Source organism: Protopterus annectens, chromosome 1.part0 (assembly GCF_019279795.1).
Source record: "Protopterus annectens isolate FY-2018-M chromosome 1.part0, PAN1.0, whole genome shotgun sequence".
Taxonomy (NCBI): Eukaryota; Metazoa; Chordata; order Ceratodontiformes; family Protopteridae; genus Protopterus; species Protopterus annectens.
The window spans coordinates 1,631,471,486-1,631,487,080 of record NC_056725.1 but is presented as its reverse complement, the minus strand read 5'-3'; the positions used below and the strand labels follow the sequence as shown (position 1 = coordinate 1,631,487,080).

Sequence of the window (15,595 nt, the reverse complement as noted above, 5' to 3'; positions counted from 1 at the left end):
AAAAATATGCAGCATTAATTGTTTATCACAGGACTTTGAGAGTAGGTTTCAGAAAACACCAACAGCATTTCACTATATTTGCTAGTCCATTCTCAGGTAACATCAACATGTTGCCTGCAACTGGGAATGCATAGAGTTGCAGTCAGATATACAACTTAAAAGAAAAATTTCTGCAAGTGTCTGTATTAGTCTTTTATAAAGTTGTACTTGCCTAAAGAAAAATATTAGTCACTTCACAAATATGCCCTGTTCATGACATCTCTATTGGGGAGCACATACATTTGTGAGCATTTTTTTTCTCGTGTGAAGTATACAAAAAGTAAAATCAGAACTAAAACTTCAGATGAGCATCTTGAAAATACTCTTTGCATTGCTACTGCTACTACCTGTATCAAAAACAGGTATAGATGCACTGGTATCAAAAAGACAGGCTCAGTGTTCACATTAAAAAGGTTATGCTCCTAATGTTTGTTTGTTAAACAAAAGAACAATCTTGATTTGACAGGTCGAACCTCCTGATATGGATACTTTATGAAAGTATAACGAACAACGAACTAGGACCAATATATTTGAAATCTGTGAAGGTCTGTGCCTGGCTGCACCCTTGTGAACAGGCTTTATGAGTAAACATTGCCACTATTAATAAACACTGGAAAACCCCTTTCAGATTTTCTGAAAACACTGGGAAACGACTCAAATTGGAGATGCTTAGTAAGCTAAGGAAGAAGTACAAAAAGGTGTTTTCTGATGATGCTATGCCTCATTGGGTGGATTAGTGCAAGTCGTCAGCTGAAATGTGCACTCATGTATATTGGAGAGGCAACTGCAAGCAGGTGTGAGATTACTTTGTGAAACTGGAGTGTATTGTCGCATATCATGTTCTCTGTGGCTCCGTACTAAGTGTGTGAACCAAAGTTGAATGCATTCTAGCATATGTTAGTGGAACAAATGTAAAAATACGAAGTGTTCATTTTTTAAGAAGTAAAGATGGGCAAAGAATTGTAGGTCTTATCATTCCTGCAAGCTGTGCATCACCACTGGTAAACCTTCTTTCATCTTCAGACCAGCCTCACCAAATAGCAGTGCAACAGATGTGGCAACAGCTTCATCCGCAGAGTATTCGCCACTTTGATGCTACAGAGTGATGAAAAGCAGAGACTTTTGCTGTGGATTACTTGACAGTGAGAGATGTAGTCATGGCTTGCATAATTTCAGGGATAGATTCCAAAGATGATATGTAATGTGCATATCAAAAAGTAGAAACCACAAAGAACGGAAGCCAAAAAGTCTCACAAGCACGAAAGACTTAACGCAAGTTTATTTTTAAAATTAGTTAGCGTTTTCGCTTCTCTGCACCAAGAAGCTTCCTCAGAGTCAAAATGCTTAGAAAGGCGCCAACTCTTACAAAGCATTTAAATAGATACATAACACGCATTTTACATCACTTCCTTAAGGGAGTGAAATCTGCAGCTTATAAAAAATTAAAGCACCAGTTTAGTAAACTTACAATCAGTGCATCTGACAAGTGTCCCATAACATTTCAAAAACACACAAAAAGGCTCTAACTCCTAACTGCAAGCCATTGGTACATAAACATTTACATAATATAAGAAATACATCAAATTGTATCAAAATAGATATATATGTTAAAAACAAGTATTTCTACATTCACAAAATATGCTCCTACAATAGGATAAAAATGAAAATAAAAATAAAATAAAATAAAGTATAAATGTCCCTTCCATAATAAAAAACTGCCAAAGTTATCTAATCATTTATGACTAACTAGATCGATATCACACTCACACTGAAAATATGAAATTGGCTATACATAAAAATGTATATATATGTATATATAAACAAATGTGCAAAAGTGTATCCGAGAGAATAAGTAACGAATACTAAAATTGCCTAAATAAGTCACTAAATGCAAAAGGCAGTTAACTTCTGAGGTAGGCCTTATATTTTAATACTGGAGAGATATTACAACTCTCATTTAAACCTGGGGAATTGAAGGCGTCTAACCTGAGCTGCCACTCCAATTCCCGGTTTTCTAACAATAGTGAAATAGGTCCACCCCGAATAGTACATATAAGGTTATCAATACCCATAAATAAAAAGCTGTGCCCCGGATTTTTTATTACATGCTTGGCTAGGGCGTTTTCAGTTTTCTTGTCTTTTATCGCATAGCAATGCTGGTATATACGCTCTCTTAGTTTTCTGTCGGTTTTTCCGACATAAAAACTAGGGCAACAGGCACAGAAAGCTATGTAAATAACTGACTTGGTTTCACAATTTATTTTTGATTTGATATTGTATTTGGTCCCCCTAATACAAAATGTGTTACCGGTGCGGATGGTTTTGCACCAGTTGCAGGACCCGCAAGAGAAAGAACCTGTCAGTCTGCTAAACTGGTTTTGTCCAAGGTCCTTTTGTAATAATTCCTTAATGTTGGTTCCCCTTTTGTAAACAATTCGGGGTTTTTGACCCAATCTCTCAACCAAAAGAGAGTTGTTAAGGATAAAATACCAATTTTTATGAATAATCCCTGAAATTTGTTTGGAATTACTATTAAACGTAGTAATGAAACTCAGGGAGATAGGAGCCATGCCATCGTTTGTCTCCATATTGTCTAAATCACCAGGGTTGGCCATATCAGTATTCGCATTAAAAGTTACTGAAACATCCGCACAAAGCAGCGGTTTGTAAAAACCAGTGCTCCTCGAGTGCCACCTCTTCGGTAAGCTCATCCATCAACCTCCTAGGGTAGCCCCTATTTGTGAACATGTCTTCCAGCAAGGTACACTCAGCCAGAAAGTCAGTTAAATCGCTACACATTTTAACAGCTCTCACTAGTTGTCCTTTGACAATTGCCCTCTTCTGCTTGTAAGGGTGGGAGCTGGAATAGTGGAAAAATGAATTGACATATGTGTCCTTTCTGAAAATCTTTGACTTAAACTTGGAATTCCCTCTATCCTTAATCAGTTTCACATCCAAATATTCAATCTCTTCACCATGAAAATGGTATGTGAATTTAAGAAAATTTGTTGTGTGGTTAATGTATTCTATAAAGTCTTGTGCAACTTTTTGGTCCCCTTTAAACAAGATAAAGACGTCATCTAAAAAACGGATGTAGTGACAAATGTATTGCTTCCAGTGATTGTTATCCAAGATGTAACACTTCTCCCAGTGGGCCATAACCATATTGGCCACACTGGCTCCACAAGGGGAGCCCATGGCTACCCCTTGTTTTTGAACATAATATTCCTTTTCAAACAAGAAGAAATTCGAAGTAAGTACAATATCTAGAAGTTCTGAAATGTTATCAATTTCAGTCTTTGGGGCTTTTAGCTCACCTAGAAGCAACCCGATCCTTTCTAATGCTTCCTGGTGGGGTATCGAGGTGTACAAATCAGCAACGTCAATGGTGAGAAAGTTGTAGGAATCATCATAACTGATATTATTGATGTTTGCCAAAAAGGTCCAGGAATCTTTGCAAATGCTAGGAATAAGCTTTATATACTTAGAAAGCAAAAAATCAATATATTTTGAACATGGATATGTTATAGAACTTCTCCCATCAACCAAGGCCCTCAGTGGTGGGTCCTTATAGTTTTGTGGACCTTAGGTATTCCAAACATCACTGGGACCCTTGGTTGTGGGATGTCTATGTATTTGTATGTATCCATATCTAACCTACCATTGATGAATAAATCTCTGAAATAACCTCTTATTCTATTACAACACCCATTCATAGCGTTAAGAGATGCAATTTCGTAAGCGGGAGAGTCTAGAACGTGCAACATTCTTTGTGTGTAGTCAACCCTTTCAAAGATGACCAAACCTCCCCCTTTATCTGGTTTGATAAAGGTGGTTTTGCCACATCAAATTATTGATTGAACTGAAATGTTATGTGCGAAAGCTTAATTTAAAGTTATTATTCAATGACACGACCGACAATGTCAATACAGGGTTGAAACTATCTAGTATTTTTAACCCCCCAATTCATGTAGCGTTAAGAATGTTTGAAAATGCATGTGAGTTAGATATTAGATATATGAATGGACCTTGTAACTCTAAAAGTAACGTATTTAATATCACCAAAGAACAGGTGCAAGCACTCAACCACTTGCGAGAATCCTCAGTTAGAGTTATCAAACCAGATAAAGGGGGCGGTTTGGTCATCTTTGAAAGGGTTGACTACACACAAAGAATGTTGCACGTTCTAGACTCCCCCGCTTACAAAATTGCATCTCTTAACGCTATGAATGGGTGTTGTAATAGAATAAGAGGTTATTTCAGAGATATATTCATCAATGGTAGGTTAGATATGGATACATACAAATACATAGACATCCCACAACCAAGGGTCCCAGTGATGTTTGGAATATCTAAGGTCCACAAAAACTATAAGGACCCACCACTGAGGGCCTTGGTTGATGGGAGAAGTTCTATAACATATCCATGTTCAAAATATATTGATTTTTTGCTTTCTAAGTATATAAAGCTTATTCCTAGCATTTGCAAAGATTCCTGGACCTTTTTGGCAAACATCAATAATATCAGTTATGATGATTCCTACAACTTTCTCACCATTGACGTTGCTGATTTGTACACCTCGATACCCCACCAGGAAGCATTAGAAAGGATCGGGTTGCTTCTAGGTGAGCTAAAAGCCCCAAAGACTGAAATTGATAACATTTCAGAACTTCTAGATATTGTACTTACTTCGAATTTCTTCTTGTTTGAAAAGGAATATTATGTTCAAAAACAAGGGGTAGCCATGGGCTCCCCTTGTGGAGCCAGTGTGGCCAATATGGTTATGGCCCACTGGAAGAAGTGTTACATCTTGGATAACAATCACTGGAAGCAATACATTTGTCACTACACCCGTTTTTTAGATGACGTCTTTATCTTATTTAAAGGGGACCAAAAAGTTGCACAAGACTTTATAGAATACATTAACCACACAACAAATTTTCTTAAATTCACATACCATTTTGTTAGTGAAGAGATTGAATATTTGGATGTGAAACTGATTAAGGATAGAGGGAATTCCAAGTTTAAGTCAAAGATTTTCAGAAAGGACACATATGTCAATTCATTTCTCCACTATTCCAGCTCCCACCCTTACAAGCAGAAGAGGGCAATTGTCAAAGGACAACTAGTGAGAGCTGTTAAAATGTGTAGAGATTTAACTGACTTTCTGGCTGAGTGTACCTTGCTGGAAGACATGTTCACAAATAGGGGTTACCCTAGGAGGTTGATGGATGAGCTTACCGAAGAGGTGGCACTCAAGAGGAGCACTGGTTTTTACAAACCGCTGCTTTGTGCGGATGTTTCAGTAACTTTTAATGCAAATGCAAATACTGATATGGCCAACCCTGGTGATTTAGACAATATGGAGACAAACGATAGCATGGCTCCTATCTCCCTGAGTTTCATTACTACGTTTAATAGTAATTCCAAACAAATTTCAGGGATTATTCATAAAAATTGGTATTTTATCCTTAACAACTCTCTTTTGGTTGAGAGATTGGGTCAAAAACCCCGAATTGTTTACAAAAGGGGAACCAACATTAAGGAATTATTACAAAAGGACCTTGGACAAAACCAGTTTAGCAGACTGACAGGTTCTTTCTCTTGCGGGTCCTGCAACTGGTGCAAAACCATCCGCACTGGTAACGCATTTTGAATTAGGGGGACCAAATACAATATCAAATCAAAAATAAATTGTGAAACCAAGTCAGTTATTTACATAGCTTTCTGTGCCTGTTGCCCTAGTTTTTATGTCGGAAAAACCGACAGAAAACTAAGAGAGCATATATACCAGCATTGCTATGCGATAAAAAACAAGAAAACTGAAAACGCCCTAGCCAAGCATGTAATAAAAAATCCGGGGCACAGCTTTTTATTTATGGGTATTGATAACCTTATATGTACTATTCGGGCTGGACCTATTTCACTATTGTTAGAAAACCGGGAATTGGAGTGGCAGCTCAGGTTAGACGCCTTCAATTCCCCAGGTTTAAATGAGAGTTGTAATATCTCTCCAGTATTAAAATATAAGGCCTACCTCAGAAGTTAACTGCCTTTTGCATTTAGTGACTTATTTAGGCAATTTTAGTATTCGTTACTTATTCTCACTGATACACTTTTGCACATTTGTTTATATATACATATATATACATTTTTATGTATAGCCAATTTCATATTTTCAGTGTGAGTGTGATATCGATCTAGTTAGTCATAAATGATTAGATAACTTTGGCAGTTTTTTATTATGGAAGGGACATTTATACTTTATTTTATTTTATTTTTATTTTTTTATTTTCATTTTTATCCTATTGTAGGAGCATATTTTGTGAATGTAGAAATACTTGTTTTTAACATATATATCTATTTTGATACAATTTGATGTATTTCTTATATTATGTAAATGTTTATGTACCAATGGCTTGCAGTTAGGAGTTAGAGCCTTTTTGTGTGTTTTTGAAATGTTATGGGACACTTGTCAGATGCACTGATTGTAAGTTTACTAAACTGGTGCTTTAATTTTTTATAAGCTGCAGATTTCACTCCCTTAAGGAAGTGATGTAAAATGCGTGTTATGTATCTATTTAAATGCTTTGTAAGAGTTGGCGCCTTTCTAAGCATTTTGACTCTGAGGAAGCTTCTTGGTGCAGAGAAGCGAAAACGCTAACTAATTTTAAAAATAAACTTGCGTTAAGTCTTTCGTGCTTGTGAGACTTTTTGGCTTCCGTTCTTTGTGGTTTCTAGTTTGTTTTGACTCATCGGATTCACTGGTGCATATCAAAAAGTGCTCAGTTTGATAATGCCATTTAAGGTGGCAAGTAGAAAACTGTGGGAACCATCCACAAAGTGACGAAAAGCAGAGGGTCCAATATCCCAGTAGTGATGACATACCTACTGCAGTTGAATTGGAAACAGAAGAACACATCAGCACCTTGGATGACATATGGACATCAAGGACATGACAGAAGACATGGACTTCATTAAGAAACCAGCAAAATCAGGTGGTATGATCTCATAAAAATGGAAGGGTTCCAATACTGTTTGTGTGTGTGTGTGTGTGTGTGTGTGTGTGTGTGTATGTATGTATGTATGTATGTATGTGTGTGTGTGTGTGTGTGTGTGTGTATATATATATATAAACAACCAATATAAAAAGATCTTTAGAGTTAACTGTAAGAGTAAGAATTACAATGAGAATTAGAATTTTAAGGCAGATATTAGGCATTTATTCATTGTTGGAATGCACCTACAGTGCAGCCAGGAGGTCGACTTTGGTCCCCGTGGCAACGAAATAGTTAACTATATGATACATTTTATATGCGGCCCTGGCAAGCCAAAAGGTTGGACACACCTGACTTAGACAATAACTATTCTGGAAGCAGCTACCTGGACTTCTGTGCATACCTTTACCAAGCACTACAAGTTTGATGGTATCTCTAGAGCTAGGGCTGGTTTTGCTAGTGCCATTCTTCATGGCTTTTTAGGGGAATCTTTTGCTCCTTCCCCCTCCCCAGTTTTCTGCCAAGCTTTGGCACTCTCTCATATGGTAAAGAATACTGCAGCAGGACATAGTACAGCTGTGTAAAATCTTACATTGCCTTCACTGCTGCAGTATTCGCTCTCTCCCTCCATCTCCCTATTCTCTTGTCTTCCTGGATGTACAGATTACCTCTTGGATTCCTTGGACTGGTGTTCCTACTGGGACAATCCGTTCCATTTATGGTATGCCGTTTATTGTACACTATGCTATGCAAGCAGTATTTGGGTATTCTGCATACCTTTTAAATAAGCAAAAAGTAGTCTTTGGTAGACTGGCCGGATGTTTGGGCTTTTGTGCCAGGGAATCCCATATGGTAAAGAATACTGCAGCAGTGCAGGCAAGAACTACCATCATTATGGTAAGATTTTACACAATTGTACTTTTCTGGTTACACTTATCAGTGGTACCAGAACCTGTCAGTGATTTGGAATGCATAGGTAGGCTTAAAAAGGTCCTTGTGGTTGTTAGCCTAGTAAACACCTATATACCCATGAGCTGCACATGTCTAACACCAGCACTCACTGCATTTCTGTGTACCTGTTTCCATTTTGTATTTTCCATATCTCCCTTCCCATATCTGACTGTATCTGCACATCTATCTTGCTGTATCCCCAGCACTGATGTATGCTGCATGTATGTTGTATGGTCACTGTCGTTGATGCACTGCATGTCTGCACATATATTACCTGGAAATGACCCGTGCTGCAGTGATGACATGTGCAATAAAGCAGCACTGTTATTGTGCACCCCCTGTTTTGGGTTAGGTATTTGCCAATACATTCCCGTACATCTCATGGACATCTGACAGGAATGCTCCATGCTATTAATCTGTATGATGGTATCCTACCTGTCCAATGACAACTTCTGCTGTGCACACCTTATGCATCCCACACATGTGCCTATGTGTTTCTCTTTGGTGATGTACCGTGCAGTCTTCCTAAACTGCTGTTTTTTCTGAGTTTCAAATATGCTCATACTGGTATACTTTAAGATTGTTATGTATGAAATTCAGTGTGCACACCTGATGGGTTATTTCCTCTAGTTGTGATCTGTGATGCTGTTGTGGGGCAACACATGAACATCAATGTTTGCTCTCTGTAAATATACACCTGCTGTTTGACTCAAAAGGTGTGTGTCAGATGCTGCCATTTTGCTTGATCTAGGAAATGTGGCTGCATCCTCTGTCATCTACTCCTAATTGTTCTCCCTTGTATCCTCCCAATTTTCTGCTGACAACTGTTATGTCACCTTCAGTCATCTGGGGTTATAGGGGTAAGTCACCCACACCTACATGTGTACACGCAGTAATCATATGCATTGCCTTTCAGGTATGTATTGCAGTGCACCCCCTGGATGTGTCCAGACATCTCAATCTGGATTTCAGCGTGCCAAACATATGATCAATGGTGTTTTCTGCATCAGTCTGCTCTACTATATGCATCCTCATCAGGGTTGGATGTGGGTCTGTAGTGCATCATTAGCCACGGCCATGTTGTCATCATGCATACAGCCGACAGGTATATATTCTGATTACATCACAGCTGTGGTCTTGTACTTATCAAGTAGAAGTCCCTCAGGTATTTACCACTTTCCCTCCATTGAGTGGCATCACTACCAGAATGGGTTGCCATGATATTTTTTATGATGCCATCTGCTGAAAATGCCACCTGAGAATTTAGTGATGGGCAACTCTTTCTGTGTATGTATATTTCTGCTGTAGGTACAGCAAAAGTTTTAAATAGGAATGTGGGAACAGTCTATTGCACTGGGGACAAAAGGATGTTGACAATGGCTTGGAAATGGTACATGACAGCTCTTTACTCCAGGACTGTAGCCGGGAAGTTGATGTACTCTTTCACCACTTTGCACACTGCTACCAGGAATTGAAACCGGATGCAATGGGCAGGTGTCTGAGGCACTCCTAGCTGGTACTTGTTAATTATTTCATGATTAGAGAGTTGGCTTAGATGTTGCCTGGCTCACCGTCTAGCTGGCTGTCGCCTGCAATGCATTTCCATATCTTTGTGTGGCTTGTAGTACCCCAACCTGCTGTAATTCTTTAAATGCTGGTTGTATTTTTTTGCGAATAATGCTGCAGATTCCACAATAAACAGATTGCTCTCATGATGTAAACTATGACCCCCGCCAAGTGCTTTTATAAAGTTGTCTGAAAAGCACGTCCTCACATTTAAGTCGCACTGGGCATGCATAGTCTTTTGGAACCTGATGGGTACATTGTAGTGTTCATATCTATCCTATGCTGAATAGATAAAGTATGCTATAACAAGTCTAAGTGATTAAGAAACCGCATCCGCCACTGGTACGCTCAAGTCTTCCTTTGGCATGCTGCGCTGTCCACAAACTTTTGCGTGCAACTTTGCACTGGAGTACTTGCTCCACACACATCAGTGAAAAAAAGGACCTGATATTTAATATAATAAACTTGATATGTTTCAGAGACGGGACACTAACAGCAATTCAAACTTATCAATCCAGATAAAATCAACAGGTCATTATTTAAGGTTACTGGTTTTGGGAGAATTGCCATTACAATATTGGCTATACCTGTACAATCCAAACATATATTTTCTTTAAATATATTGGATTAGAGAACAGTTCATGACCGGTCTACAAAATACAAGATCTTACAATTTCTAGCAGTGATAAGAATTTAGAGATAATTATTGTACTATCTAAAAGATACCAAGGTTCTTGACAAAAGGCTGATGCACTTGTTGCATAAAGAATTCAACTGAAATAAGAGCCTAGGAACCGTATTCATCTTCAACACGTAGACCTTACAGAAAACACATTACTTCAGATCACATTTCAGAACTGTTTTTAATCAAGTCCCATACTGTAACAATTACTATTGGCATTAAAGTTGATTCTGTTTTCAATAAATTTGAGTCCTCATGTGTCAGCTTAATGGATCACAACTCTATACAATTAGAAATTATAACCAAGGAGAAATAAAACAAACTTATCCAAAGGTAAATGGAACTGAAAGCAATATTTATCCCTTTCAGGATTGATTTATTTTTCTTTATACATTTATTAATCAGATAGTGCTCTGGTCTGAAGACCCCTTTTCAAACATGATCCACTAAGTAGAAATGTAAATACATCAAGCACAATGAAGTAAAATAGACACAAATGTGATTACAAGTACAGTGATAGCATAAGCACAGCAATGTCACAGCATAAACAGTGTAATTAAATACAGGTACTTCTTAGCAGTGCAATTATGCAAAAGTAAACTATAAATCTTGATGAACAGACTTTGAGTACAATAAAAGAAAGCATAAATGTAGCAGGAGTGGTTGGTTATATGAGATATAAGCTAGAGTAAAGTGGAGGAGGTTAGTGGAAGGTGAATGAAAAGATTAGCATAGGCATGTCACCACAAAGTGAAGGTGGACAACTTGAAGGGATTAGTTGAAAAAAGGATGGTCAGTGTATAGTGAAGGCAGGAGAGTAAATTTGTAGGAGGATAAATGAAACTGGTGCAGGGATAGACTGTGAAGACCAATGCCTTCACAGCAGGGAATTATACTGAATGGGTAAGGTACAACAGTAAAAACATGCAGTGTGAAGACTTGATTACTACAGTCATCATCTTCTTTCGGCTGTTCCCATTAGGGGTCGCCACAGCGCATCACCTGTTTCCATTTCTTCCTGTCCTCTGCATCTTTCTCTGTCACACCAACCACCTGCATGTCCTCTCTCACCACATCCATAAACCTTATCTTAGGCCTTCCTCTTTTTCCGTTACCTGGTAGCTTCATCCTTAGCATCCTTTTCTCAATATACTCCGCATCCCTCCTCAGCACATGTCCAAACCAACGTAATCTTGCTTCTCTGGCTTTGTCTCCAAACCTTCCAACCTGTGCTGACCCTCTAATATACTTATTCCTAATCCTGTCCACCCTCATCATACCCAGTGCAAATCTTAACATATTTAACTCTGCCACATCCAGCTCAAACTCCTGCCTTTTTGTCAATGCCACTGTCTCCAACCCATGTAACATAACTGGTCTCACTACCGTCTTGTAGACCTTCCCTTTCACTCTTACAGGTACTCGTCTGTCACAAATCACTCCTGACACTCTTCTCTACCCACTCCATCCTGCCTGTACTCTCTGGACTTTGATCAGGTTTAAGTTATTAATGGATGCAACAACTTCATTTCCAATAAAGTTTGCTCTATTTTAGAAATATAAACTTTATGAAGGTAAATCAGATCTGAACTTGTTCATTCGTGAACAATATTTAGCTTGCCTTACGAGTAATGGTTAAAACACAGTGCAACAGCATAAGCCCTAGCCCCAACAAGTAGCCAAAAACAAGTGACTGCTGCAAAATAGTCATGTTATAAAAATGTTTTTTGGGGCAAAATGAAAATAAAATTCTTACCTGAAATTTTTGTGATGACTACCATTCAGTACCTATCTAAAAAAAAAAAAAAAAGAGAGAGAGAACAGATCACAAATTGACAATACCTTAAACAGTTGCATATAAACAGGAAAACGAACTAAAACTTACACATGTACATATAAATTACACACAAACAAGTACATGCACAAGTGTGTGTGTGTGGGGGGGGTGGATGCGCACACACACACACACACACACACACACACACACACACACACACACACACACGTGCATATAGTTCCTCGTAGATGCAAGTAAGAGGCCTGAGCAGCCTAAAGGCTCAAAGCACAACTTAATTATGCTATACAGTTATGGAGTTCCTTAAATTGTCACACTAGGTATTTTGTTTGAAACTGAAAAGCAAAGGCCCATCACCAAATATATCACACTACAAAAGGCATACATGAAAATAAAATAAGAATGTATGAAAAAATATCATTATTTCAGTCACAGGAATAAACGTGTGAAAACTACTGAAATACATTGTAAAGATTAACTGTAAAATAAAGGAAGTACAAATATGGAACTCGCAGTTCATACAGGTTTACCACTGGATAGAACCTTTTTACAGAAAGGACCTAGGGAGAAAAGCAGCACAGTACAATGCAATACAGGTAAAACAACACTAGTACAATAACAGAACTGAGATTTTTTTTTTTGTTTTTAGATTTCATTCTACTGTGTCATTGCTTCTGTGATATGAAACCTGACACATTTGATATGAATGTGATGCGTTACAATTAAACACTCAGACAAAGTAAATAAATAAAAGACAAGCTATTAACACTTATTTGTGTTGCCTCTTTTGAAAAGCTATTCCTTCTCACTTTATGAGCCTCTGCTGGCAGGGAAAGCAAGAAATCACTCCTTTAATCAAGGAAGTATTTTGATGAATAATTTTGCAGCAAGGCCACCACCCTGTGGCCTACAGTTTTAATTTTTTTTTTAAATATATTTCTTGTCCATAGGCAAACTGATCATCAGCTGCCATTACCTCTGTTAACTGGAAAATTCCTCTAGTCACAAATGCCCATCTTAAAGGTACGACCTGTGATTTTTTTTTTTTTATGACCTTATTACAGTTGTACTGTAAGAAAGTAGACTCTATGGGACTCGCACTGATGGCTGACATGTAGATATCCAAGATAAAATGAATTTCTAACTAAGAGATATTGTGCTGCAAACAGCTATTTTATCTAAACACAAAATGTTCTATTTTTGATGACAAGAAGCAAAACAAACAAAATATTTTTTTGAATTGTAAATTACAATTTAAAGGTATTTTAATGATAAATACAAACTGTCGCTTTCGTGTTGGTACACGAATAAACGAGTCTTTGTGGGTCCTGTTTAAGCAGCTTCATTCATTCAAAGACATCAGTGTAGAGGCTTATTGACTATAACTTCAGTAACTTGTATACAAACCAGCTACTGCGATCATACATGCTCACTCTGACTGCTTCTAGAAAATGGCACTAGGGATTGCATGTATCTGGAATTTATACATGCACGCACAGCCTTGCATGCTTCAAAAAGACATAGCACACACGTTACACTCTGATCTACAAAAACAAAATCAGAGTATCATCTACATTTGCTCTGGAGCTCACTGAAACCATGCTTTTGTCACTCGCAAGTGTATTCTTTTATCTTTATCATCTCATGGATCTGACAAATCTCGATTGCTTTGCTTAATGTCAAATCACCGTTATGAAGTAAAATCTTTCTCACTGCAGCACTATTAATACCACACACAAGTCTGTCCTTTATCAGCTCATCTTTCAAACCATCAAACTGACACATTTTAGCCCAGTTTCTCAAGTCAGTTATATAAACTGCAAATGTCTTCCCCTGGTTTCTGATTTCTTGTGTAAAACAAATGCTTCTCTAATATGGTGTTCATCTCGGGTTTGCATAGTTCTCTGAATTCGGAGTCTTCCCATGGTTCAGCTTGCACAACAGTATGGCAGTCTCCACCTTCATCTTCATATACTGCTGGTGTATATATAAATGAATGTTCTCTTTCTATGGCCTCAGATCCTGCTAGATTTAGCAAAATGAATGCCTTGGCGCTTGCGTCTTTATCTGCATAAGCTGCTTGTATTATCGTACTCTTGTTCAAATATTCTCCAGTTCTCTGCAATATTCTGATCAAGTACAAGTGGTTGAGGTTCTCGAAATCCATCTGCCATATTAACACATACCAGCGAAGATCTTGCAGATACGCATGAATACACACATGCATAAGTAATTGGCTTATCGGAATTTTGTGAATGAACCTTGTAGTACTTTCAAATAACTGGACTTTGTGAAATTGGGCTTCTCAATGCTTTATTGCACTTAGCGAAATAGCTTTTCAGATTTCTCGATGCTTTACTGTGCTTTGCAAAATAGCTTTTTTCCAGGCTATCAATGCTTTACGAAACTTTGCGGAATAAATTCTCTGACTTTTCGATGCTTTATGAAATCTTTGATTGGTAAAGGCAGAAATGCTAAAGTACTCGCTTGGAATTGCCCAAATTCAATATCTTTAAAGTATTTGAACTTTACAAAGGACTACATGCAGTACACTGAAATGTCCCCAAAATGGCAGTACCTTGCTAGACAACACTTTGCAGTACAAGAAGCACTCTGTAATGGCGGCACTTTGCAAGCAGACACACCCAGCAGAAGAACTTTTCTTCAAATAACCATGCTTTGACTGGATTACACGAAATAGTTGCACTTTGCACACAGTGAACTCTTTGAAATACATGCACAGTAATAAGCACACACTGTAAGCACTTTTACATACTCTGAGATACTTCGAATAATTTTAATTAGGCCCTTGATACAATACAAAGTCGTAGTTATGCCCAAACATCTCATTGCTTTATTTTTGCTTACTGTGCCCTTTTCTTATTATATTCTTTTTGGTCGTTTAAGCCCTTTTATGTTCAATGTAATTTTTTGTGCTCATTTTACTCTAAACATGCCCAATTCTGCCTCAAACACACTCGTTCTACCTTAAACATGCTTGTTTTGTCTTTAACATGCTTGTTCTGTACTTAAAAGTATTTGACAAGCTGATTGACTTCAATCTTTAGTTAAAACGTTTTGTACTTTCTGCTTGCCTGATAATGTGGATTGTGCCCTTGTAATGCCCTTCTTTGTTGTTTTCAGATCAAGCAAATAATTTGTATTATATTTCATTATCTTTGATTCTTTCTGGTTGTGTTTTATACTGTGTTCTCTTGGTTTTACCTTCACTGTTGTCTTTACATCTCATGGCTCAAATGTTCTTCTCTCTTCCATCTTGGTTCTGACACCATGTTGCTTTTGTGTTGGTACATGAATAAACGAGTCTTTGTGGGTCTTGTTTAAGCAGCTTTATTCTATAGAAACGCATCACTATAGAGGCTTATTGACTGACGTAAGTAACTTGTATACAAACTAACTACTGTGATCATACATGCTCACTTTCTGGCTGCTCCTACAAAATGGCACTAGGGATTGCATGTGTCTGAAATTTATATGTGCATGCACAGCCTCACATGCTTCTTAAAGACATAGCACACACACGTTACACTCTGATCTACAAAA

At 37.8% G+C, this 15,595-nt stretch overlaps 1 protein-coding gene across 3 annotated transcripts in view; it reads right to left on the bottom strand.

The window, feature by feature from the left end:
- The window catches only part of CCDC134 (coiled-coil domain containing 134), a 1,075,626-nt gene that overhangs the window by 1,010,803 nt on the left and 49,228 nt on the right, over window positions 1-15,595 (bottom strand). For 2 of the 3 annotated variants that reach the window (XM_044068206.1, XM_044068214.1), the window contains exon 2: window positions 11,993-12,028. The exons of the other annotated variant lie outside the window; for it this stretch is intronic. The gene's annotated coding sequence lies outside the window, so the exon portion shown is untranslated. The remainder of the gene's footprint in view (window positions 1-11,992; window positions 12,029-15,595) is intronic. 3 annotated transcript variants of the gene reach the window in all.